Below are 27317 nucleotides of genomic sequence, written 5' to 3'. Positions count from 1 at the left end.
GCCAGAGGTACCTGCTTGTCCTTGCTCTGGGTTTTGCTGCACAGGCTGGGGAAAGCAGGGCACGATGGAGCTGAGGAAGCAGAGCCCTGGAAAGCTTGAGCAAGGCCAGCTCCAGACAGGCAGTGTGATGCTTTTGCCACTGCATGTTTTAAGAGATTGTATGATTTGATGTAGAGCCTGTTAGAGTTGGCTGGTAACTTACTTACACTTTGTCTGTGCAGATAAAGTTGCCTCCATATTATACTTCTGTGCTCCCCACACACATACCCTTTAACTTTGCAAAGTGTGGTTTAAAGAAAAAAAATTTAAAAATGCAACTTTGGCTGTGCAGCCTTCCCAGGAAATGCCTATAGAAACTGCCTGCGCAGGAAACATCTACAAAGGGAAGATGGGCGAGGGAGGCAGGCAAAGCCTAACAGACCTGGATTCTTCTCTGCAGCTTCTTCCCCTCCACTTCCTCGGGGCCGTTGGCTGTCTCTTCATTTTGCTTCCCAGGCCCCACACGTTACCAATGCCTTTCATGAGGGCTTGTCAGCCTCCCACCATGCCAGAGTCCCGTCAAGTCTCTTCTCCTCTGAAGAAGAAACTTGTAAGGGCTCAGTAGCCATGACTGAAGCCAGATTTTCAAACAGGGCCAGCGCTCAATAAACCGCTGGGCTTTTCTGAAAGTCTGGCTCTGAGGAAAGCCTTTATTTTCTTTTTTTTTTTTTTTCCCAGCACATAGGAGTTGAACTAGGACTGAATCAGTAATATAAACATTAGGCTGAATAGACTGAATATCTCTTCCCTAGAGGACTGCTCTCTTTGTCTGCCTTCTTTATCTCTGCCAAGGTGCTGATAACCAACGTGTGCCTTATGGAACACATGGCGGGACTCCCGTGGGACTGACAGAGCCCCATTCCATGGGGATTTTCAACTCAGGCTGCAGAAAGGGCTGTGAAGGAGAGAGTCGGAAGCAAGCTTTCACTGGCAGAGAGAGGGATGGAGCAATCAAACAGTTCTTCCAGCAGGCAGAGGTGTATTTAGGCAGTGCAAGCCCTTGCTTTGTGCCTGAACACCTGAAGTTTCCAGGCGTGAGGCCAGGATTTCAACTTCTCCTTAAATAAGGGTGTTTTTCGTCCAGTCAGGGAGGCAGAGTAAAGTGTATCAGCTCCCTGAATGTAAGGAGAGCTACCTGTGTGAGCAGGGAGTGGAACTTGCCCCTCTTCCCTTTTCCCAGTTCCTTTTGAATCAACTTTGAATGATGGCACCCACCAGAGAGGGGCCAGGGCAGGAGCAGACAGGACAGGAGGGATGCCAGATAAGGCCACAGTGCCATCATCTCTTTTCTGTCCCACACATGACTCCTGTTAATCATGGGACAGCCGCTGTTCGACTGACCACAGCACAGTGTTGTGGAGGCTGTTCCCATGGGTGCAGGGATCCATGCAGGTACAGCAGGATCACTGCAGCGAGAAAGGACAAACAGAAACAAAGGAACTAGAAAAAACCCCAATGTCTCCCCCATTAAAACCTTCCCAATTCCTGTGTCCTGCCACAGGATTATTGCCTTGACTTGCCTTGCAGATTTGCCACCAGCAGATTCTGCTTTCAACACAAGACTTGAAAATATTTACCATTTTTTGAAGTAAGAAGGCAGAGAAGACTCCCTTATTCATTCTCCTTCTCCAGGTTTAACAGAGAACTTAATTTGTCTGAGATGTGAAGCACCTTCACACCTCTACCTGAACTGGACTATTTAGCTTGAACACTCAGACTCCAGTATCCCTTGTTACTAGGAGGTGGCCCTGCCAAGGCCCTTGTTCTCCCACGATGCAGAAACATCTGCAAATAGCATCTACCAAAGTTTTCTTTTCCTTAGAGGTTGGTGTGGGGTGACACCAGCAAGTGGTTTGTGTTTTCACAGGTAGGGGTTCCAGTCTTGTTCCAGAAAAAGAGCTTAATTGCCTCTTGCATTTCTCTTGAATCAAGGACATCTCTTGAGCCCAGCAGCTTCAAAGACATGTCCCCGCACTCTATCATAACAACATCTAGAAAGCAGTTTGAATTTCTTCCAGCTGGCGTCATGTTACAGAGATCCCTATCAGCACCCGGGAGGAAAGAATTAGCAAGAAAAACAAGTGTCTCTTTAAACTTCAGAAAGAAAAAGAAAATGCAAAGAAAAAGGCCATGTAAAAAGCATAGACTTAGCCCAGTGGCATCCAAACAATGTGCTCTTTTCCTAGGGTTGTTTGAGGCAGAAAGGAGCCTAATGATTGGATTTTCTTGTGTCAGCTGGAGACTTTGAACGCTAATGGCAGGATTTTATCGAAGCCAGATGCATTTGCACAGGTACTGTCTATATGACCTCCCTCCCTGCCATTGGAAATGAGCACCTAATGTGAGTATTAACACAGTGCCTGTGGAAGCAGGGAGTCACTAGAGCAGACAAGCCAACTCACGTGGATTTTCAAAGGCATCTGCTTGGCTTTTCATGCCAAACTCCTTTCATGCCCCCCAAGGGACTGCTTGTGACTCTCTTCCCCCAGAAAAGCGTCACAGTTGCAGACTTTTCCCTTTTACCAGGACATCAAGCAGTCGGGCTCAGGGTAAGCAGTGGGAAAGCCTGGAACAGGCAGCTCCCGGAGTAGCAGAGATCTTCCCACACCCAAGGCGCTCCCCAGATCTCCGCCAGCCAGTTTTGTTGTGGTTATTGCTGAGCCGCCTCCTCTTGTGTAGCTGTCTTCCACCCCAGCCCAAGCCCTGCAGCCATCCTCAGCATCTTTCCTTTGGTACACAGACTGACTTGCTGACATGTGAACAACTCCTTCTAAAGAACAGATACCCTCCGTTTCAAAGAGCAAAGTCCCTCAGGCAGCTGGGGAAAACTGGCAAAGGACAGAGACTGAATTTGTTTTTGCTTTGCACTCCCTGTGGTTCTTCACACGAAGAAGCCAGTGGCATGAGATGGGTCTTGGGGACCAGAAGTTGGTGCCTTTGCGTGTTAGAAACCATTTCCGTTAGCAAGCCTTACAAGCACTCTCTGTTTCTGTATTTGTGATCCCCACAGTGCTATTTTTCTGCCTTTCCCAATACTTTTTCTTCTTCCCTATTCAGTCTGCTGATGGGCCAAGCCTCTTAGCTGGCTCTCTTCAAAGGAGGGTGTTCTAACATAATGCCATCACTTCTCATACTGTTCTTTTCTCCGGCAAATTTTCATTATGGTTGGAAAAAAGTCTGGCAGCCATCACCTCTGCTCTTTGATGACCTTTGGTTGGTTATTGAGCTATTACTCATTATTTAATTGTCTTCACTTCACTTCTAAGTAAAAAGATGGATGGATGGATGGATAGATAGATAGATAGATAGATAGATAGATAGAAGGATGAAGGAGGGGGCGAGCCATTTCTGGTGATTACTGGCCCAAGTCAAGTTGGAAGAGGTGGGAAATTGCATCGAGCTGCACCTATTTATACCTTCCAAGATACTGACTTGCTCTGACAGTGAAACATTTCTCACTACCAGAACTCAATCTATTATTTGCTTGGGTTTAGTGGGCAGTTAAAGGAAAACTCACAAGATGCAATTAAAATAAAAGTTACAGATCAATATTTCAGCTTCTAAGCGTCAAAAAAGTGAACTTGAGCATATGTAACTTCAGAGACAAACCTAATCTTCCCCTCTTGCTGAGAAGATTCACTTAGCAACAGTGAATGGGGCTTTCTTCAATTTGCTTTATCCTGTGTGTATTTAAGATAACCCTTTTTTTCCAGAATTTCATTTAGCTACTCATACTACAAACACAAGGACAGATGGTCACCAGATCAAACTTAATCAGCATTCTGTATGCTGGATTTTGTGCTTAGAAATTCATCTGGTTCTAGTAAAACATAGTCTGAAACCTGCCTGATGTTTAACTCAACCACAGAACTGTATTAAATTTCTAAGCCTCCCCATCCTCACAAGAGATTGAGAAGGAAACCATCAGGCATTTTTAAAAGGGGTTGATTAGGAGTTTAATTATCAGAGATCAAAATTTGCTCTGTTACTGTGTCTCACTGGAGAACAGCATTTTTAACGGAGGACTGCAGCCCAGTCTTACCCATTTGTTTCTTCTTGAAGTTCATCACAGGGCTAGATCCAGCCCTGGAGGAAGAAGATGCAGTTTTGTTTACACCCCCTTACACCACGCCGAATTCAAGGTCTAGACCTTGGCAGTCCACCCTTGGTCAAGGAAATTTGAACTATTTTCCCATGGCTTCTTCTCATTCCTCTTCTTCCTCAGGCTCTTCCCTTTTCTGCCTCTCACTGCTGTCAGTCGTTAGCCTAGCAGAGCTGAGGTCTGCGCGAGTGCCCCCATCTCAAGGAGTTGATGTTACATAGGCAGGACAAGGAACCAGCTCCCCCAGGGCCAAGGCCCACAGAGAAGAGCTTTCAGGCTTTATAAGCCTTTTAGGCTTCTACATGCCCATGAGCATGCAGATATCCAGGTGCATTAAAAGACATATCAAAGCCTCCTTTGCCTTAAAGGAAGACAGGGTTTCACCATGTGTCCATAAATCCTCTGTCCTTCAAGCTGGTGGTGGTGATCTTTTCGCCCTCTTCAAAAACACTCCGCTATTTTATCCCTCGTGCCCCAGTCTGTTAGAGACGTGTATACTGCTGCATCGAACTTTGCTGCCTTTATTTGTATAACTGTGGCATGGGGCTGACTGGCCAGAACCCAAAAACCACTCCAAATGGCACAGAGGCGACAGCCATCTGTGTCTTTTTCACATTTGGTTTCATTGTTTTAGGATTAAATCCAACCACTGCAACCTACAGTAACTCTAGCCTTCTCGAGGCTCAGAGCTTTCCATATAGCGCGGTCTGTGGTTTCACTGTGGAGAAGCAAACCTGGAAAAAAACTTGTTGGACTGGATCAGAAGTATTTTAGTTAGTGCAGCAGGAGTTGCCAGTGGTGAAAATAGCACTGCTGGAGCATGAATGAACGGAGTGGTGTTTCATTCTGTGCTCATTAGACAATTTAAGCCAAACTCGGCATTATGGTTGCACTGGGCAGTTTGCTCTTGAGATACGTTTCCATTGCCACGTAATAAATATAAATACTCTTTATAAGATACCCATGCATGGAAGGCATCTAGTGGTTGCTAAGGGTTATTCTGATGATGTATATTCAAAGCCCTCCTGTTTGGCATTAATTAGCACAATGTACTATTTTGCAATTTCCCAGCACAGACACATCCAGATTCCTGCTAGGAATTGGAAGTGGTATCACTCGCCACCCACTCTCCACCCAAGCCAGACAGCACTGAGACAATCCTCCCTCACATGAAGCTTCTGTCTCCCCCACAACCCCATGGTAGGGGGTATCAGGGGCTGTAGAGGATGCAGGATTTTTTTGCGTTACAAAAGCAAGCCATTTCTAACGGGCCTGAGGCTGGGATCTTCATGAAGGTCTCTCCCATGGGTCCCAAAAGCCCAGTGCCATTAGCTGAGGGCAACCAGAAGCTCTTGATTTGGCATGTGGGCTGGTGTATCTCTGATGTCCAGGTTGAGGATTGCTGCTTGCAGGAAGGTGATGCCCACAAGAGCTCAGACCCCTGAGGGACTGATGGGAGCTTGTGACCTACACGCTGATTTGGACCCTTCATGTCACAGCACTGGGAGGAACTTGTGCAAACCATTCCCTTATGTGCTTCCCATTTCTCTGGGCTTGGCTTCTCCAAGCCTACTACTGCTGCTCCTTAATGCAATACTAAGGACAATGCATAGGAGGGACTATGGAGGCTGGAATCTCCCCTTGCTAAAGACCAAGAGAAGGGGATACTTGCACTTTTTCTGCCTGTTTATCCCTGTTAGGTGTCTGAAAAGCATTTGCTGCCAGCCCCAAGCTGCAGACAGAGATAATTAAATGCTGTACCAACCAAACTGTCAATGCATGAAAACTTGTGTGTTTCAATGACATTGCATGGAACATAACATAGCTAAGCATGTAATTAGGAAAGTACCAACTTACACTCATATCCTTCTTCTGCTTAGGCATCCCACCATGGGTAGGTTGCCCTGCTGTTCGTGGCTTCTGAGTTCCTTGTACTGGGCAGAGAGTGCTTTTTCCACTGACTTTGGTACACCGCTATTTTATGCCTTCAATGCAAAGGCTCTTTTTTGCCACTTTCTTATTAGTGGTTATATCTTGCCTCATGTAAGGACCATTGGCCTCTGACTTCTAATGCTGGAGCTGTTCATAGAATCATAGAATCATAGAATGGTTAGAGTTGGAAGGGACCTTAAAAATCATCGAGTTCCAACCCCCCTGCCATGGGCAGGGACACCTCCACTAGAGCAGGTTGCTCAAAGCCCCATCCAGCCTGGCCTTAAACACTTCCAGGGATGGGGCATCCACAACTTCCCTGGGCAACCTGTTCCATCTGCATTAATCTCTTACACAATAGCCATCCTCTCAGGCAGGCTATATGGTGTGAATTAGGTCCTTTCCCGCAACTAATGAAGAGTTGGGACATTGTGAAGCACTGATGGGGCATGGTTACAGCCCTACAGCCAGCCCCTCTGGGTGCCCATCACACCCACCATGGAAGACAGCCACCGCTGGAGCCTGCCTCCAGCATCACCATCCCCATAGCTTCAAAGCTCCACTGCAACTCAGCCTTTCCCAGCACCATGGTTTTTGCACGCTCTCCACAGTGCTGTAACAGGCAAGCACCAGTTAATTTTCTTTTTTATGCCTCCAGCCTCCCTCCAGATAAATTTATTTTTTTAACTCAGAAGTACATTTGTTGCAAGTCAGATGCCAACAGCTCCCAGTGCCAAGAAGATGCAGTGCTCCTTCTGCTTGTTCTGTTTTCCTGTGAACTTTATCAGTTTTTGCTTGTTTCTCTGTGACCTTTGGAGCCCATTCAAAGTCATCTGCCTTTTGCTTTGATTTAATTTCAGTCCAGTGCATGTTGCCAGCTTATTTGTTGCCTATTTTTACACGTCACCAGCAAATCACCACCTCTTCATATTGTTTAGACAGTCATCAAATCTAGGCTTGCCAGCTCTTTTTGTTAATGGGCTAGGAGGGATTGTTACATCGAGCTGATGTGACCAGAAAGGGACCAGAAAGCTGCTTAATTCCAGCTAACAAATCTTTAAAGCCTAATGTGGGACTTTTATGGCTGGAGCAGGGTCTGGCCTATGTTATGGACCCAAGGTCTGCCTGTATGTCTGCTGTACCTCATCTTTCCACTCATTAGCAGGGCACTTCAGCTACCACAAGCACTGGCTCCACTGTGCTGGAAATGTATCCCTCAAGTTGTTGCACCAGAGATTTGGCTTGTGCTGGTTCTGGGATGGAGACAGTTTTTATTGTAGAGCTGGTTTGGACCTCCTGGGTCCTCTCCTACAGCTGGTCCCAGTTATAGGCAGCCTGGGATCAATGGGAGGTGAAGGAGCCTGGTGGCTTGCAGTTCTGGTTATTCCTACAATGTTAGCAAGAGCTTGGGTAGACATGGGAGCCTCAGGTGAGGTGCAGGGTCCACAGACCATGTTCAGGCTCAGCTCCAGAACCACGCAGCCCACAATGTGCTTCTTCCATGCCTGGAAGGCTCCACGTTTTTCATGTGCACTTCGGGAGAGCTATATTGAGGGCCATTTGTGGTGAACGGCAGGAGTACTTTCTCCACGACTTCTGTATGTTTTTCTGCACATTTGTCTGTGTTGCCATTACAGCTCCAGATATCCTGCTCAATGGCTCATTTAAGACCAAGATTTCTTATGTGGGACAGGAGTAAAATTCGAATTTCCCTCCGGTACAGAGGACATTCAGAAGGGGAAGGCATAGCACAGTTGACCAGAACCCAGACTTGTCTGGGCACCATGGGCATCTCCCACTGCATCATTCAGGACCTGAGGTATGTATTTATTTCTTGAAGCACAGGCATTGTGTACATAGCTTTAAACTATTCTGACTCCATTTTCTCTGTATGAGGCCCCAAGTCCCTAAATAAGACAATTTAAAGAGATAAGTGCTTACTGGTTAGATGTAACTGTGATGATTTTACACGGCGCAATGAGTGTAGCATTTTCAAAGACGGCCTGCACACTTCTTGTGCTCTCCACAGAGGTTTACTGTTATTCTTTCTCCTGTTGTTGGTTCCCTTCCCATAAATCACCAGAAGGAAAACTTGTGGCTGTGCCACATGAGGTGGGGAAAGCCCGTTGCAACCCTTAAACAAAAAGTATCCCACGATTAAAAAATGTTAGTGTAAACAAAACCAGCCTTTTCAAGTGCCCTTTTCCCCAGAGGCATGCCCTGCAAGCACTAACAAACAGGGCTGGCCTGGAAAAGTGGGAGCAGCACATTTACAGGTAGATGCTCAGGTCAGTGCAAAACCTAGTACAATCAGCTCTTGCCCTGCAAACATCCATGCCCTTGCCTAACAGCACAGACAAGTCCAGCCCCTGAGGGAAGAGGGGCTGGACGTAGGCTTAGCCGTTTGCAGTCCTTATTTTGCTGTCCTGCATTCAAGCCTTGCAGTATAAAGATTGGCACAGGGTTGTGAACCACATGCGGCAGAGTCTCCCTCGAAGAGGGCTAAGCTGCACTGGGCACCCAAGAGCCCAGGGTGCCTCTCACCCTGCCGATCCGCTGCCACAAAACCGCTGGCAACTTGTGTGTTAGCAGCAGTGGGGCTGTGGGCTCCGACTCTGGCTTCTTCTGCATCGCTCAGCCCCCCCAGGGCTGCACAGCCACATTCTGGGAGAACTTTTATGTTCCTCCAGGCCATCAGAGCAGCCAAACAGGCTGCAGAGGTCAGGGATTAGTCCTGGCTTGGCTTCGATATGCTCTCATGAGCATTACCCAAATCTCAAATCCACCATGTCTGCAGTTACGTACCTGATCCAGACTGAAGCTCATTTGCTTGCACAGCCTTGCAACAGCCAGCTCAGTTCAAGCTCGGTAACTTAATGTTTGCCAAGGTTTTGCATTTTGCACTGAGACCTCTGCTGCTGCCATCACCCACGATGCCAAGTCAGCCCACACATCCTCCTGCCACCCATGGAGTCACACGCTCTGAGGCAAAGCCTGGTAATATCACATCTGGGGGGTTACAGACCCTGGAGAGGACAGCCACTTACAGGTCCCAGGGACCCCGGCACAGCCAGACTGCACGGTTTAGAGTGTTGCAGGCACATCTCAAACTTCTCATGAAAGACTAAGAAAAAAGGCACCACCAGAACCCTAGGGCTAGAAAGAAATCTGGGACAGGCCTGTCTCTTACTGTTCCAGTGCCCACGTGTGGCCAAGCCCTGAATCTTTTCCTCTTTTGCTTTGTTGCATCCAAGTGCCGGGCAAACTCTTTGCAAAGAAGGCAAGTGTCCTCTGCTGGCTGCAAGCAAAAAATGCATGTGGTGGTACCCTGGCTAGGGACAGCACTGGAGCAGGGATGTGTTCTGTGGAGTTTGTGACCTGACTTTTTTTTTAAAGATGGACGATAAACCAGCTGTGAAATGGAGCTACAAGCTGCCCGCTTGCAGCATGGGCAAGGGAAGGGGGTCGGGGTCTCTGTGCTTTCAGGCTGCGGGTGCAGGCCAGGATGCAGCCCTTCTCGGTCCCATTGCTGGGGGGTGGAACTCCAGGTGGGTCCCCCAGTACAGCCCAGGTGGAGCTTGAGATGGTGGAGGCTGGGAAAGATGTACTTTAGAAGGTAGAGGGCAGCAGCATAAGAGGGGCAGGAGATCAGAGGTGCCCAAGGCACAGGAGCAGAAGAGCTCTTCACCAGCACAAAGCACATTCTGGGTAGTGCCGGCAGAAAGGACGTAAGAGAAGGGGCCAGAATCCATCATGCGTTTGTTCTCTGGGTTTCTGAAATAATCCCTCAGAGATCAACGGGGTTTCACATCTTTCCCCATCTGTTCTTAATCTGTTCACTTGACAGATGCCAAACCACCATACCCTTATGGAAAAACACAAAACAAAATACAAAGCCTTCTATCTCCTCTGGTTTTATTCAGAAACGTTCCCCGGAGCCTGGCTCTAGTCACGCCCCAGTCGTGTGAGGAGTCCCAGGGAGGAACCTGCACCGGGGACAGATCTGCTGTCAGCAGGGGTTTCACAGCAAGGCCCAGAGAAGGGGTGGCCAGGGCACAGGAGGTATCTGATGGAGCAGCTTTGTGTTTATACAAACCCGATGACTCAGGTTGGTGATTATCTGCTGCTGGCATCCCTCTGCTGCCAAGAAGCCTCCACCGACATCTCAGTCCTGTTGTTCCAGACTTGCACAGCCAGGGATAGGCGGGAGATGGGCAGAGAGAAGGGAACTGCCTTGCTAAAAGTCACAGAGCAGATAGGGGCCAAAAGGAAAACCAGCACCCTGAACCTCCCAAAGCCTCCAGTCAATTGCTCAAGCAGCCTGTTATCCCAGTGTTATCTCAAAGTTCAGCCCTGCAAAATCTGTTGAGGGTGTGAGGAACAGCATATTAATGGTACCCATAAATACTTTATTTAAGGCTGAGACTCAGTGACTACAGTACTGTCATTATCAGTGCCTGGATCGAACCATCTCTAATAATAAATAATACAGGATAACTCCCAACATCTAAAATTATTCTATCCTCATCCTATCGATCAGAAGGTCTTAGTGTTTGCAACAGCTCATACAGTAAATGGACTTCAACTTTCTTCTTTCCAAATACTGAAACTGGCTCTTTTCAGGACACTGCCATGTAATTTACAGCTCTATCACCAGCTCCTTAATAGTTGCCAGGTTCTTTGGAGTCCTTTGAAAGTGAACACAATAAAAAGATAAGAGTGGAGACTGACCACAAGTTTCACGTCTGCAGATTCCTACGTGTCTTTTTTGGTCTTTTCAGCCAGCTAATGGAAACCAATTCTGTGTCTTCAAGGCTAAATGATGAGGTTTTAGAGTTCCCCTGACTAGTAACAGCAGAGAATTGCTACAGATCTACAGCAGCCAAATGCCAGCACATCTCTACATGGAAAGGAGAGATTTGCTCTTTGCATATCATTTGCTTATCAATCCTGCCAGTCTGAAACCAGGTTTGAAACAGTGGCAGTTAAACATCAGCGCAATTTGATCATTACCCCAGGAACTGGATATTTATATTGGTTCGGATGAGCAAAAAGGAAGGCTGGGAAAAGATTCAACAGCTGTGATAGGAGAGGGAAAATGGCACTGTCTTGGGCTGTTAGCATCACAGCATGCCCTGCTCTGTTCAAACACTGCTTCACACCAGCCCAAGCCTACATTAATTTAATAAATTAAAACATCCTGTGTCTCCCCAGTTTGGCAAAGGTAGGATTTGGGGTGAAGGAGATCTCCTTTGCTTATTCTGCATGTTTTGCCAGTATCCCCCAACTCCCTGAAATGTCAAGAGAAAGATCAACAGAGCGAAACGTAATCTCAAAGAGAAACACAATATTTTTTAAAATGTCCTCACTGCAGCAATCATAATAAAAATACAAACCTGAGGTTTGTAAAAATCTAGCAATAAAACCACAGACATCTTTACAACTCCCAGATACACAGTGCTCCCCAGCAGCAAGCACAAAACCCTCCCAGATGCTGGGGAACAGGCCTAATTGTTTTACAGCCTGCAAAAAAAAAAAAAAAGGCCACACATGACACCAATTCACAGGTCATTACCAGTCACCATCAGGGAAGATAAAACAAAATCTCTTCATTCTTCCTCACCTAGAGACCATGGAGCATTTGAGTGGTATGGTGGTGGAATGCTACACTTACAGGCAAGTGCGTGTTTTAGGTTCATAAAGCAAGTTTAGATTTTTGTGCCGTTTCCTGGTTATTTAAAGCCCTTTTCTTTTCAAGCCAGATTATAGGCATCTGTGCTTCCCCAGCTAACAGCAAGTGTGTTCTGGTCCATGGGAATAGAGATCATCTCTTTTAAAATGTGAGGCAGGCCCTCAGGCAATGCTGCTCAGCTTCCCAGTGTGTTCTGGCAGGTTAGTTAATATTTCCGTGCCATGAATCTCCCATCAGCAAAAGGAATCTTGTATTTCTCCCACTCTTTCTCCAGTAAGGTTTAAAGCTCTTCACGTGGGCACTGCTTATTACGAGGAGGCAATGGAGGACTGTGGCAGCAGAGGGCTGGTTGTGTGCAAGGTGATCAGGCTCACCCGAGTATGGAGCAGGATTATAAAGCACAGAGTGCAGTTGGTGGGGGACTTTCTGGAACCCCTGCAATTGTTTAGCCTACTACTTTCTTACATGCTTGACTTCAGTTGTAGTTACAGCCAGGATTTTGAATTGCCTGTATTGCTGAGGGAGGCAGGCATCAGCTTGCTGAGATGATGGTATTGATTCAGCTATTGACAACTGCCATGACTTGTCTTTTCCTCTGTCTGCTGTGGGAATGAACCCATTTGGTAGCAATGATGGGAAATTACACAGAGAAAAAAAATTCAGTGTAAACCAGGCTAAAAAGTTCAGAGTAAACACAGCCTCAGTCTAGTACTGTATAACTGTCAAGTCACATTGCAGTAGGTTTCTTGATGCTGATAATTTAACAATTCTTTGGCCCAAGGGTACATCTCCCACTGCAAATCTGCTTCTCCAGAGCTGCTTTATCACTGACCTGAAAGGAAGCAATCATGGCTTGTGTGTAAATGTATGTGATGAGTGCTAATGCATGGCAATAGCTACAGCACATCTAGCTGGTCTGACAAAACCGACAAGGTTCTGTGCGCGTGTTTTGCTCCTTGAACACAGAGGTCACTGGCCTTTTTCCTGGTGATACATATATAAAGCTGTCAGTGATTACTTGTACACTTAGACTAGATTTTTATTTTATTTTTTTTGTAAAAGCCATAAAAACCAAAAGAAAATGCAGATGTCACAGGTCATCTTTTGTGCTAGAAAAATGTTTGTTCTTTTCCTCTTATTTCTAGGTTATTCACAACTTGTCCGTTGACTTTTGTGGACTGATTGTCTAAGTTTAGCTGCCTAGTTGAAGAGTTTTTTTGAAAGCTGTTCTGGGTCTTAATGACACTCTTTCTGATAGTAGTGGAAACCTTACTCCTCAGGTTCCTGGGAAAGGCCCACTATATACTTGAAAGGTGGGAACTGCTTTTGCCTGTGTTAGGATATGTACAATCGCAGAATTCTGGGTAACATCCATCTCATTAATTAATGCTGAAAAATAACAGATTTTCTAAGAATCTGGTTGGTAAAGTGGAGATAAGGGAGCTGATTGAGTAAGGGGCTGATGCCTTCTCCTGGCCAGCAATTCTAGCGGTGTTTTACATTCAGGGAGTAGGTCAATTCACTTGCATATTTAATGGATGAGATAAAGGCCGCTTGCACTAAATTAGCTTTCTGGGCAATGTAGGATACCAGGGATGCAAAATCCTTCTGGCTGCCTGCTGCTGCGGGGAGCTGCCTGCGTGCTCTTCCAGAGCATGGCCTGGCAGATCTGTTTGCAGATGATGCTCTCCTGTACTAAAACCAAACGCTGATGCTCCTGAGCATCCTGCTATAAAGCAAATGATTGCTAAGGCAATGCAGGCCAAGATGCCGCTTTGGGAGACAGCTGACCACGCTCTGCTCAGCACCGTTTCATTAGTAGTAAGTCACACTGCAGCAGAGGTACAAGAAGGATCTCTGTTGTGCTTCCATGTGTAGAGATGCGTGTGCAGCTCACAGCAGCCCGCTCCCACCTTCTGCTCCTCCAGCCCCATAGGTCAGGCCAGATTAGGCTTCTCCTAGATCCTGACCCGCTTTCCTCAGTTCTGCTCCTCAATAGATGGCTGAGCCTCAGTTTCAGGACTTGTCATCAGATGTTACTTGTTCTGCAGCAGGAGGCTTCCTCTTGCACCAGGAACCCCGCTGGCCTAAGTGTTGTGCAAACAAAGGAAAAACAATAACTAAAAACAGTCTCTGCCTTAAGGAGCTGACAGCATCTCCCTTATTTCTCCCAACCACTGTAAATAAATCCTTGGTAATGTCACTGTTCTTCAGAGGATGATAAAAGGAACTGTTGTCACTCCCTGACACTGGCTGTTCCTGCCATTCACTAAGCTTTCCCCTCCCTCTCCCATGCAGGGAGAAGTTTGTTAAAAATTAGATCTCATCTGATGACTGATAATTATCTTAGAAGTTGTTGGTAAGATGCAGTGAAGGGACTAAAGAGTGCTCAAGAACAGCCCTGCGGGAGGAACACTGCCTTGGCCGGCTTCACTGATCGGAATTAGGCCTTGGGTATTTTAACTGATGCTTCTTCAATAGATTGTCTGATAGCAAAGGTACTAAATAAGGATTAGTATAGAAATATCTCTGTACACGCATACACACATTTATGTATGTTTGGTTCTGATTTTTAGAATCTTCCCTTTTGGAACAGGGAGAGATCACATCACCCTTTAGATTTTAACATTTTGGTTGAATTTCATCCTGCTGCTTGTTCCCTACTCTGCCGCAAGCTCTGAGAAAAGACTCTGCCCAATAACCCTCCCCTTGTCCTACCCTCAGCCCACTGCTGTCGAGAGAAGAAGACTCATTCAACAACCTATGGGCTGTTTGCTTGCAAGGAGAGACAGCCACTCCAGCACCATCTCCTTCCCAAGGAGGTGAATGTGAAGCTAATCCCAGATTCTCATCTCAGCCACACTGATCTAATTAATAGTAACTCTTTTGGCTTTATAGGGTGGAGGGTGTCTGGATTTAGATCTGCGTTACCGGAAACAAACTCTGCCCAGCTGTGGATGTTGATATTACAGATCCACGGCAAAGAGAAACAACATCCACGTGCAGTGACACAGGAGATGTGATGAACCTTTTCTGCTTCCAGCTCTGCAGCCCGCTGCTGCCTCCTGTCCCTGTAATCTGTGCTCTTTAGCAAAACAAAGCAAGTAAAAGAAAATAAGGAGAGAAAGGCACCTTAAAAGCCAGCAAGAGTGGAAGATGCACTGCCTCTGATGTCCTGGAAAATCTCTGTCGGCGCTCCTAGTAGCGCCTGGAGAGCAAACCCGAGTAGAGAAAGCAGAGGGTAGGAGACAGATCACCTGAGACAAAACACAGGACAGGATCAGCCTTGCCCTAACCTCTCCCTAATATCTTCCTGCACTTACGTCCCATTAACTAATTAGCATGGGCTTTTTAAAATACACATGGTCCCTCCAACAAGTAGACACCAATCTCCAATCATCCTCCTACCTGGGCCCTCTCTCTGTCCCCAGGCAGCACAGTGAGGAGGAGAAGAGCCCAGAGCCGGCGCTGGCAGGCGGGTGCTGCTCCTGCTGCTCTCGGTGCTGCTGGGAGCCCTCCTTGCTCCACAGGCATTAGACTGTCTGCCCAGGCTTTGCAGCTGCTTGATTTATTTCTATATATAAGCTTTGAAGATGTTTCGTGCAAGCGACGTGGCACATTTCCAATGCAGCCAGGCCAGCTCGCGGAGGGCACGCAGGGCAACGTGGCAGGGGATCAGAGCAGTTCTTCAGCTGCTGCAGGGACAGACTGGCCAACCTGCAACTCTCTGCTTAGCAACAAGGTCCCAGCAATCCGTGCAGATGATTGCATCCCGTCAAATCCACCCATGTAAGGAGTTTCCTGCTCTGCAGAGCTTGGCCATATAGCTGAAGAATAAGCCGTGAAGGGGACAGAGGTCTTTGAACCGAAGTCCAGGACTCAGAGGTCCTCAGATCTGGAGTCTGCTTGCTGGAATTTCTGCCTGATCTTGTCAAATCATGGGAGTCAAGAAATCTGGATTTTTATCTCCGTTTCCCCATGGATTTTCTGTCTGACCCTGGGGCGGTTGCTTAGAGCCGGTCTTTGAAGGGATGTCTGCAGTTTTCACAGAAAGCTGCAACTGCAGGAAGCACTGATAGTTACACTAGAGATACAACCCACAGGCAACATCGGGCCTTAAGGACTGCTGCACGTCATCTCACAGCTTTTTGGGATCTCTGATTTTGGTGGAGCATAAACAATGTGAGATTTTACTGTAAGATGCTCCTACCTCAGAGCCCTGTGTTTGCACTTTTGATGACCTGGGGGTTTGAATTCCTGGGGAAAAACCCCTTGGCCATCCCTGAAGTTCAGGAGTTGTGATCAGGGCCAGAGCTTCCTCCAGCCCAACCCTTTGCAAAGGAGTCACTGAGCTATAATTAACTGTATTACACAGCACCCTCCTTTTCAGGATTTTTAAAGAGCTTTGCAGCTATTAATGACACATAATTACCATGCTCGCAGCACCCTGCAAGACAAAGGTATTCCCATTTTGAACACGAAGAAACTGGAGCAGCTCAGTGGGCTGCTCACCTGGCGAGGGGCAGCGGATGCTACTGCTGAAGCAGAGCAGCCTTTTAAAGGGTGACAAATTGGGGGTGACGTTTTCAGACTGAAACTTCACAGAACCAAAAACTTCAGAGAAACCAGGGGGGCATGGAAAAAAAAAAACTGCTTAGGGACTGTTTCAGTTTTATCTCTGAATGAATATATTTTCATCCCTTTGTTTCCAACACATTTTCCTCACGTGGGTTACAGGGGTCTGTTTCTGTTGTATGAATGTCACATCTTAAGGCCAGTTAATAAAAAGCACTTTCTTTCCAACAACACAGCTGGGGTTTTTTCTTCATCTGTGTTAGGTTATTAGGGATCCATATTGAATTTAACATCCTTCTGTCTTTCCTGCCAGGATGATTCAAATGACAAATGCCTTTCTTTTTTGGCACAGGTCCTACCTGAATCAGCTTCTCAGACTAGCTCATCACTTAATGGGATCCTAAATTAAGAGTCCACATTTTATATAAAAAGCTGGATGGATCTGCGATAAAATGGATGGAAAAGTATGAACAGGAGAGGGCTTGTTCTCTGGGTCTATGTCTGCCTGACATCGTGCACTGGTTCTTGAGCTCAGCCTTGCTTTGGGCAGCTGATGACAGAGATGCCCCATGGAGGGATGAGCAGGGAGCTGCCAGCGCTGCTGCTGTGTCCTGGGCTGGAAAGGTGCTGTGGGGACACTGCTCACACCCCCTCTGCAGCAGTGGGACACAGCAGCCTGCTCCTTCCCACTGCAGGGCCTGTCTCCATCACTGGAGAACCTCCTGCACCAGTCTTTTCACTTTCAAATGTCCATTTCAAATTGTTCTTCTTTGGTTTTAGCTTTGGCTAAGATTTAATAAGCTTTCTTAAAATATTTCCCTCCAGGCTACCATTGCACTTCATTTTCCCCGGATTCAGGAGCCGCAAGATGCGAAGCATGTGTAGATCCGTTCTCCGTTTCTTCACACATAACAGAACCACATTGAAGGTATGTAGATCCACCAGCTTGCAGCTTAATGTTGAATTTTATATTGGTTAAGGCCTGAAATCTGTGTTTGATATAATACTTGGTTTTCTTTAGAAAATTACTATCTCTAACATTTAGAAGCTTTAATCAGCTTTTTCTGTTGTCTGCTTACAAAATCAATTTTCTATCTCTTAAGTCCCCTATAATGAGGTATTTTCTTTCCATTACAAGCGGTGTGTGCAAATCTGCGTGCGAGAGGAATCATACTAGGCTTTTCCTATGTTTGCCATTCATGGGGGCAATGTCCTGGTCATGGGCAAATCCCCGATTGTCCTAACTGTCCTGGGCTCATCAGTTGTGCGGGAATTCCTGTGCGTGTCCTCCAGCGCACACGCTGCTCCTCTGAGCTGCCGTGCATCTGCCAGAAATATAATCCCGTGCCAGGGACGATGCCACACGGCGTCATCTCCCACAAGGATTTATGCAGAAAATACAGATGCACGAAGAGTGTCCGACCACGTGTGGCTGCGTGCCCAGGGCCGCCCAGCCGGGGGGCAGTTTCGGGTCGCAGGTGGACACAGGTCACGCAGAAACGATGCTGCAGGGCCCGGTGCGTGTGGTGGGGATGGAGGGGCTGCAGAAATCCCACCCCTGGCAGCTTGCTCCGCTGGGCCCTGGTGCTAATCTGGGAGGGGTTGTGGGGAAATTCACACGTGTGTGGCCATGAACTGCTCGGGCACACGGAGACATACGTGACACAGTGCCAACAGCACTAACATTCCCCCTCCTTTTTTTTTTTTTTTTTTCCCCCCCACATATCCACGTTGTCATGGTCCTTGGGCGTGTGTGCAAATTCTGGCCACAGGCGTGTTTCCAGTACCCCTAATTCCCTTACACAGATGTGTGTGTGTGCATGCACGCTGCTTCATGCCTCTACATGCATGTGCTGCTCCATACACACAAGAGACACACACACACCCCCCCTTGTGCACCTCTCCACGTACCCGCGGGCATGCGCGACCTTCACATGCTGCTGCTCAGGCACTTACGGCTCCCCACACCCCTACATACGTGTGCGCTACTCCCCGCACATACACGCACACACCTGTGCGCGCGCGGGTCGTGCGCACGCGCCTCCCCCTCCTCCCCCCGTGGGCGGGGCCAAGGCCGTGGCCGCTGACAGCGCTGACCCCCCCGTTGCCATAGCGACGGGCCGGGCTGCCGCAGCCGCACCTGCGCCTGCGCCGCCGCCCCCGGGCCCGGTGTCCCCCCCACCACCACCACACGCACACCTCCCCTCCTGCGGCCGGTAAGTGCCGGCCCTGCGGGGCGACCTGCGGCTCCTTCGGGCTGGTGGCGAGCGAAGGGCGATGAGCGCCGGCAGCGCCTGACCCGGCGAGGGGTGGGCGGCACGCTGCGGCTGTGGGGGCCTGCGGCGGGAGGGAGCCGCCTCGGCACCGCCGCGGAGGGCTGAGCAGGTGAGGGGACGGCGGGCGGCGGCGGCCGGGGCCGGCTGAGGGAGTGGAGGCGGGTGACAGCACCCTGTCCCCTCCACCGGTTGAGGGGGCGTTAACGGCATCGTGATCCCCCCGGGACTGGGTGTGGGGTGGGTCGGCGGCATCGGCGCTCCGTGAGGGGGCCGAAGCCTTTCCCCCCTCACACGCACCCCCGGGCCCGCCGGGGAGACCCTCCCCGCCCGCCGCCGCGTTGTGAGGCGGGTAAACCCCCACAGGCGGCCGTTGTCGGGGCGCCCGCTGTCCCCTTTCCGCGTTAGGAGGGGCGGTGGCCGTCCCGGGTCCCGCGGCGGCTGGAAAAGCAGCGCCTCGGGGCAGAAGGGGCTCCGGCGGCGGCGGGGCCGCCCGCTGTGGTGCAACGAGGAGCCGCCGCCGGGCGCGTGGGGTGGGCTGCGGCTGCCGGTCCCGGGGTGCGCTGGCGCCGGACCAAATGCCTCCTTTTCTCCCTTCAGAGCATAAAAGGCACCTTTTCTGGTTACTAGAGCAGCTGAGGAGAAAAGGTGTGATCCCGCGGCTCTCTTTACCCCTTATCTTCCTGGTGCTGCGGGCTCAGGGACAAGGACGTTTCTTTCATTTCTGGTTGCGAAGGTGTCCGGGCTCAGGGGAGCCGCCCGCCCGCTCACCGCCCTCCCCAGCCTCCCTCTGCACAGCTCAGGGGGGCTGCTGGCTCCCACCCACACCCGCTGGGGCAGGCTTTACATCGCATCCTCCTTCATCCTGCACAGTCTCCTTTTGTATGGTACGTTTTCACTTTAGAAAGTGACAAGAGTGTCATTATCATGGGTAACACAGGGCCTGCAAAGGGAAGATGGATGAATGCATACATGGATGGATGGATTGTGTACGTTTTGGAGTAGGTAGGGAGTAATCTTCATTTGAGACGAGGAGATTTTTTTTCCTTCCGAGGAGAATGTCTGTCGCTTGTGGACGTGGTAGCAAAGTGCACGGCGTCCTCAGACATGGAGATTCTTCCAGCCGCATAGATGCTGTTTCCCTACGCAGGACAGCAGGGAGGGGTGGGACAGCAGGGAGGAAGGAGGGGCCCTTCCCACCATGGGCAAGAGTGGTATGCCTCTCTTGAGTGACAAGAGTTTGCCTTATTAAATTCTGTAAAGGTGAGACAATGAAGGTAAATAAGAGCACAGAAGCTGAGGCAGCCCTGAGGATGGAATTGTCCGTTTTGATCTGCATTGCAGGTGCATAAGTAGCATGCAGGGTACTTGTTGGCTCTGCCTAGATGGTAAGATGCTTAACCATAAAAAGCTTTACTGATGCTTTTGCAATATAAATTATGCTCCTTAATTAAAAAAAAAAAAAAAAAAAACAAACAGACAAATGGATATGACTGTAAATACAGTGCCTTTTTTCCATATAACTTGCTTATTAGTGAATGTAATTCTGTAGTGCTTTATTATGACAACCTCTGGGAGAGGCTAGATTAAATACAGTTTTATGTTCTTAAACTGCACAATGCTTTTTGGTTTGTTTATTTAAAGCAAGTGCTTTATAAACAGATAATGGAAGACTTGTAATATTGTTAATTTTTCAAACTTTTGGTTGTACTGAGGTTCCAGCAGTCATTTTTAGTGAAACAACAAAGATCAAGAGGTCCTGACAGAGGAAAGTATCAGCTGTTTAAGTAGACAAAAAGAATATTGGCTAAACTGATGCATAGCTATTTGTTTTCATCCTATTACCATACTTCTGCTTAGTATATCTGTAGTTTCCTCCCCCATTCCCTTAGAAAAGATGAAGGCCTCATGACCAATCCAAATGCTGTAAGTAGTTTTCAGTCCAGTAGTTGTTGCAAATTCTAAAATAGCAATCTTATTTCATTCCTTAAAGTTGTTTCCTTTACTTGAGATTTCAGATATAATTTCATACTTTCAGAGCTCTTAAATGATTTTTTAAAATGTGTTTTGTCGTTAGAGTTACAAAAATCATCTGTTCCTCTGTGTGCCCTAATTCAACAGGCTGTAGGTATTAAGGATAATATATATTCACCCAGATCTACTATGTTAGTCAATCCTTTAACAGCAGTAGACAGAAGAAAAACTCCCCAGTGCTATTATTCCAGAATGTGGACCATAATGTAAAGCAAAATATTTCTTGAAATTATAAACAGTATAGTAGAGGGAATATAGTTGTAATAAACTAGTTTGCAAGTTTACTTCTGGTGCTGTGTCAGACTCTCATTTCTAGGTGTCTCAAAAAAATCAGGTGTTAAAGTAGCAAAACTTTGAAGGATTACTTTTATATCCACAGGATTCACAGTGTATTTTAATACTTATTTGTGTAAACGGAATACTGTTATGTAATTAATCTTTTTACTCAAGTTTAAACTCATTTTTCATAGTTAAGTTTAAAAAAAATGTAACAAATTGTAGATTACTTTGTAGAGAGAACAGACACCTTCGTCTTCCTGATACCATTTATAATGCTTAAGAATTTTTTTTTTGCTGACAAGTGACACTTTCTGTATATATTTGTGTATCTGTATATATATGTGTGTCTGTTAGTAGCAGTGGTTTTGGCTAGCAGTGATTTACTGAAAAATCAGCGTGTCAGCTTAATGTTGATGCTTTAGGGGAAATACTTAAATGTGTTCTGACTAGACAAGTGCATAGCTTTTCCTACTGCTGGTTTAAAAGGCAAAGCCACTGATGAAGAAAGGAAAAATCTGAGGGTTTTGCAGTTGAAAAAAGATAGTGGCATGAAAGGTCGCTGGTTTGGCTTTCTGCAGCCTCTTTCATGTCTGCTGCAGCACACAATAAAACATTGTGAAACGTTGAAAAGCGTAGATGTCTGTGTGCCTTATTGCAGCTTCCACACTGTTGTTATTGACACAAATACACTGCAATAAGCTAATGGTGTGTAACCATAACCAGTATTGTCCAAACGGGCTGTGGCAGAGCTTGTCCTGGCCCTGGGAACACTGGTGCTGAGCGCCGCGGCCCAGGGCCGGGTGGAGCTGAAGCGGGGAGGGTGCCCTTTGTTCAGGCAGAAATATTATCACTAGAGCTCTGGTTTCCTTTGCATCTGCAGCGTGCCCGAACAAACTCTACGCTCCTTTCTTGCGTACTAAGCTAATGCAATATCTGAAAAAGCAAATGAAGATAATGAATAGTGCCTTTAGTAGAGCCAAGTTTGAACGTTAGCCCCCTGGTTGCTACCTGCTCTACCTCACCTCTGATTCCTTCACTTGCTTGGTGCGACCTGGCGTCCTTTATGTATTTGGCTGTGTTACTTCAACAAATGTGTGCCTGATTAGTCTCTGTGCTCATTTCTAAGTGATATAAAAATTGTCTTCCTCTAAACAAGGATGTCCAGCAGTGTGGTAATGGGTGTTAGTCAGTATCTCCATGTGATCAGCGAATAATTTTCTCTAATGATGTTACACGGTTATCTACCAGCTCATTTCTCCTGGTAATGTTAAAGAGCATGGTACTATAAATGGGAGCAACACATTTAATTGCTATTAGAAGTGAGAGGCATGACAAAATATTGCTGAAAATAATGTCCTCGGAGTGTGTCAGAACTTCTGCAAGCTGTTCGTTTGGTTTTTTTTTTTAATAATCCTTGAAAAAAAAAGCCTTTTCTTTGGGTCACTGTTTCTTTCCTGCTATTGAGGAGCATGTTTATTCTCCCTTCACTCCTAGGAAACCTTTGGTTTCTACTTAAAATGTTAAAATAGTTGCTGCTTTGTTGGTCTTAATTATTTGGGTGAGAGACAGCATTTAAGATCAATGTTATTTAAAAACATTGCTTGACCGAAGGCTGTAAAATTTCATGGCTTCTCCCTAAACAGAATGATAGCTGCCTCCAGAAGGGCTCAAAACATGCCAGGGAACAGTAGCTCCTTGTAATCTGAGTCAGTGCCCAGAGGGAGGGACAAAAGGTGGAGCGTATTGCATCTCTGTGGAACAGAGGTGTGAGTTTAGGAAGTGTCTATCTGTGTGGAAAAAAATCGTGTGAATTATGTCATTAGCAGCAGGTTTCCTTTGTCATAAAAGCATGTGTGCTTGTTTGCTTTCCATTCTTCATAAAAGCTTGATTTAAGCTGCGTACTGTTTTATGGTCTCAATTTGAGATACCAGGGTTATGTAAGTAAGAGTATAAAGCACCTCTGTTTGAAATTCTTTGTCCTGACATCCTATTTACTTAAAAAAAAATAAAAATCTTTTACTTGCTTAAGAGAGGACTTAGACATAGGTCATCACCACCACTAGATATCCTTCATCAGCAGATCTCAAAACCTTTACTTTAGCAAAGCAGAGACCAGTTTTTGTGTTTGATCGTAGTTGCTGTTCTAAAATAATAAAATCAATGGCTTATGAAACATCATCACAGAATGCATTAGTAAAAGCATACTCCTCAGCCTGTTAAACTTGCCTGAAAAATAATTGTGCTATTCCGTAGAGCTGCTGTTCCAGTAGCTGTTCTCTGTAAATGGATCTCTCCTAGGAGGACAGATTTATTTAGCTTGCTGTAAGGCTTCAGTGTCTTTTGACGTGTTTCAGAAATATTCCAAGTAAGCTCTGAAAAAATCATAATTTCTGCAGTTCTTGCAGTAGGAGCTCAAGCTCAGGTGAGTGCCTGGAGCTGGCACTGCTGCAGGAAGCAGTTCTGTCTGTAGCACCCTCCCACCCTGGTTACTGATTTTATTTTTAACATTTTAATTTTTAATTTTTTTTTCACCTTCCCCATCAGCCACACAAGTGTTTGCAGTGCTGCATGGTGAACCTGTCACCTGAAAAATAGCCAGTGGAAAAACGGGTTTGTTTTCAGCTGGACCAGTTCCCTGACCTGGTTCACCAGGAAGGTGATTTCAGAGCGTTTCAGAAATGCAACAGTAAATACTTGCTCGGTATCTGCAAGTGGAACTGGTGAGACAAAGACACGGCTCGGCTGGATGGCTAAATAGTTGCGTGTCTGTGTGGTGGCAGGTTATTTTCCTGTTATGGGGGGGAAAATGCCCAACCAAGGTGCTTCTGTGAAACTAGTGTAGTAATTTTTTTGATTTGTGTTTCAGCAAGCCTTCAGAACTGGCAAATTTTGAAAATGACACAAATACATTTTCTTTGAGTTCTTATGCAATTCACGTTACTGATCATGGAGAATAAAATTAAAAGAGGACATGAAGTGTTCATAAGTGAATATTTGATATCTAAAAAAAAAAAAAGAAAGAAAAGCTTTGACTTTTCTGTAGCATAGCATTCTTTCTAAGCATAAATTTGTATCCTTGTACAAAAACCTCCCACAGCTCACCTTATTGCCTTAATTCCTGCTTCAGCTTTAAGTGAAGCTGAAGAACTTTCTTAATGGCACTGGAAGAAATAGAATCAGGCTCATTTATATGTGTAACATTGATATTGTGCTAGTCTAGGGGAATTGAATATTAATTTTCTTGTCATTCCGCTTCTGACAAAAGAGATTGTCTTTACTAGAAAAACTAACGTGTCTTCGCAACGTAACAACTGACTAGTTGTGATTGGGTGCAATTTGTGTTCTGTGGCTTTGACGGAGGTTATGTTAAAATAACATACTGCTTTATCCTCAGAATGAAGGGGTGAATACAATAGAAAGGCCATTCATCAGGAACATGTGCTAGAAAGCAGAAGAGAGCCAACCTGTTTCTCTGAATTATGATGTAGTCTTACTCATAAGGGCTTTTAATGTCCCTTTAAAAAATAGAAATTACATGGATTTCGTCCTTATTAAAGTGATTCTTTTGAAGTAATTGGCGTTATTTAGATGATACGTTCTTTGTTTCCCTAAATTGAATTATGCTCAAATTAGGTCATTTTCAGTGTTTTCTGCCAGAGTAAGCTTTTTCTTCTTGTCACCTGTACAGCCATAGCATTGGATACCCTGGTACTGGTCAGAATAATTGTGTCTGTAAAAAATGCCACTGCAGGACCATTTGATTTGATTCTCTAATAGTCTTTGTCATGGTAGTGATCTTAACATAGGATTACTTTTAGTCTTCTTCCATTGTGACAGCTCTGGGTTTCTGTGGTCTCAAGGACGGAGAAAACTCCATGTGAATTATTCCTGTCAGTCCTCATGACTTCAGGCAGACAGTCGGGCACTGACACGTAAGCAGTCAGCGATTTCTGTGCCAAGTACCAGCTTGTTCGTTTAGAGCATCTAGCAGAATTAAATCACTGCTACCAGGAGTGTGTCCACTCTGTTATTCTTTCCACTGCCATACCAATTGCTGTTGGAATAACAAAAAGATATTTTCTTACTAAAATACTAAACCCTGTGCTTCCTCAGGGACGTTCAGAGATCAACGGTAAGAGTCTGCAAAATCTCTGATCAGAAAATTGCAGGGAAGCCAGGCAAAGAAACAACTGAGTGAAATAGCATGGAAAAGTGTTAGAAATAGAAAAGGAGCTGAGAAAGCAAAATCATATCCTTCCTCTGGGAGGAGAGTGGCGCGTTTCCTTTTTCCCTTCAGTCATCTCCAGGAAAGAACTACTAATTTTACTTGGCTTAAAACACACAAACGAAAATAATATGAAAACAAGTTATTGGGACAATACTTGAATGTCAGTGTTGTTACACTTTAACACAGAAGGCAGACATTTGGAGGCGGTTGTGCAGGCCTAGCACATAGTCTGAAAAACATCACCTCAAGAAATATTGAACTAGTTAAAAGTGGTTTGGTCTAACGCACAGATGAACGAGGGGCGTCCATAAATCTGAAACTGTGTAATAGGCTGTTATTAAAGTGTGTTATTGCCGGATCTACATTAGTAGAAGTATAATGGTACCAGGTTGGGGGGTGGTCGGACTTAAAAGCAAACGTCCAAGCAGAAAGATAGCAAAGCCCTCAAGTTGGCTGGAGAGAGGCCAGGGTTTCCTTTATTATGTCCTTCAAAATGAGCTGAACAAACACTTTTGGGACAGCATATGTCTCTGGAGATGGAGAGCTGATCTAAGCAAAGACCAGCTAAGTGTCTGTCAGTTGGGCATTTTATCATTAGAGCTACATAATTTAGAAATGTTTGGTCGGTTCAGTGACAGTCTTTAAAATGGGGACAGGCTAAAACTTTGAAGGTTCTTACGAGAAGAATCCAGTATCCTTAATTAGTTCTTGAAATTGTATTTTGTCTAGCATAGAAAAAGCATTTTGGCAGCTCTTGTCACATTTTGAGAGGGACTGGCTCCTCTCAACTCACCAGTTGGCACCAGTTGAGAGGAAGAGGCCTGCCTGCCCATCCATGTTTCAAGAAGATTTGGTTGTGTGTTGGCAGGGAGCTAAAGCAGCTTCTCAGGTGATAGGTGCCCCATCCATGTCAAAGGAGGTTATTCTGTTTCGTTTAGTGGATACCAGACAGGAATGAAAAAGTTAAATGACTTCAGTTGCTTGGGCTTCATTCCAGTAGCTTTCTTTGGACTGTGTCTAAAGTCATAGATTAGCATCTCCCTCCTCTTACCTTGCAGCAGGGTATAGAGATGGCCTGATTTTGTGCAAAGGCACCTAATACACAGCCAGATGCTTATTGCCTTGAAGGATTTTGAACTCTATCCAAACGCTTAAGATCAGAAAAGGCCTGGAGCCTGCACGTCATCTACAAGACAAGATATAGCTGTCAAAATGTTAGCAATTGTTTATGGTGAGCATGTGATGAAGTTGCATTTTGGAAGCTCTCGTTTAATATTTTTAATTTTCAATGTAAGGTATTTTTTTTGGTTCCCTCTAAAGGAACGTGCACTTGTAAAAGAGGACTGAAGGCTCAATCTTTGAGCTGTCTCCAGATCTACATTTCTAGCTGTATCTAGAAACATTCTGTGACGTTGGTGATCCTGAGAAGTGAGAAACGTTGGCGTGTTTAGGGGTGGGTGCAGCAGACCAGGGCTTGTGTAACCGACAGGTTCAGCACTGTCACTGCTCGGTGCGAGTCTCCCTGCCAAAGAGGAGGTGTGTTGCCGATGCAGAGCTGAACACTGCAATGCCCCTTTTAATGTTTTATCATCCTTATCAAATGCCACGTGCATTGCACAGCTCCTTTTGTATAAGAAGTTTTTTTTCAAGCTGCTTTGGGGACGAGAGGGAAGGGGGAAAAGCCATGGTGACATAACTGTTCTGTGGTGTATGCAGTTACAGCGTTCTTCCCAGCATTGGCTTGATGTATCTGATGAAATCCAGCCAGGGATGGGTTGCTTTGAGAGCTGTCCCACTGATTTCCATGGTGAGAGAGTGAAGATTTGCTCATCTGGGCTATTAAGGGCTTGGCTGACCTCTGCGTTTTGCCATTTCGCTTGTGCTTTTTGATCATAGCCTTGTTCTTGGCTGCACATTCTTTCTTGTTTCAGAGAGTGGGAGATGAAATCAGCTTAGTGCAATCCCAGAACTGCTTTATAGGGTTTCCTCTTTGAAACCCCAATGGGAGACGTACCTGAATAGATTATTTTTTTTCTTTGTTTTTCTTTAGACTGACCCCTCCCAAGACCATGTTTTCTGTAAAACCTCAGCTGCCCGCGAGAGCAGCTGTTGGGTGTGATTTGTGGCTGAGTGCTATGCACCAACAAACAGCAGGTTAAGAA

At 46.2% G+C, this 27317-nt stretch overlaps 1 protein-coding gene across 3 annotated transcripts in view; it reads left to right on the top strand.

Annotated features, from left to right (window-relative positions):
- CCDC92 (coiled-coil domain containing 92) overlaps nucleotides 1-27317 on the top strand; it is a 71963-nt gene that overhangs the window by 35812 nt on the left and 8834 nt on the right. For 2 of the 3 annotated variants that reach the window (XM_074159331.1, XM_074159332.1), the window contains 2 exons: nucleotides 7711-7892; nucleotides 17166-17268. The gene's annotated coding sequence lies outside the window, so the exon portion shown is untranslated. The remainder of the gene's footprint in view (nucleotides 1-7710; nucleotides 7893-17165; nucleotides 17269-27317) is intronic. The other variant, XM_074159333.1, reaches the window with a different exon arrangement.

The sequence above is a fragment of the Numenius arquata genome, chromosome 16, assembly GCF_964106895.1.
Source record: "Numenius arquata chromosome 16, bNumArq3.hap1.1, whole genome shotgun sequence".
Lineage (NCBI taxonomy): Eukaryota > Metazoa > Chordata > Aves > Charadriiformes > Scolopacidae > Numenius > Numenius arquata.
The sequence above is the reverse complement of the archived record's forward strand: the minus strand, read 5'-3'. Positions and strand labels throughout refer to the sequence as shown.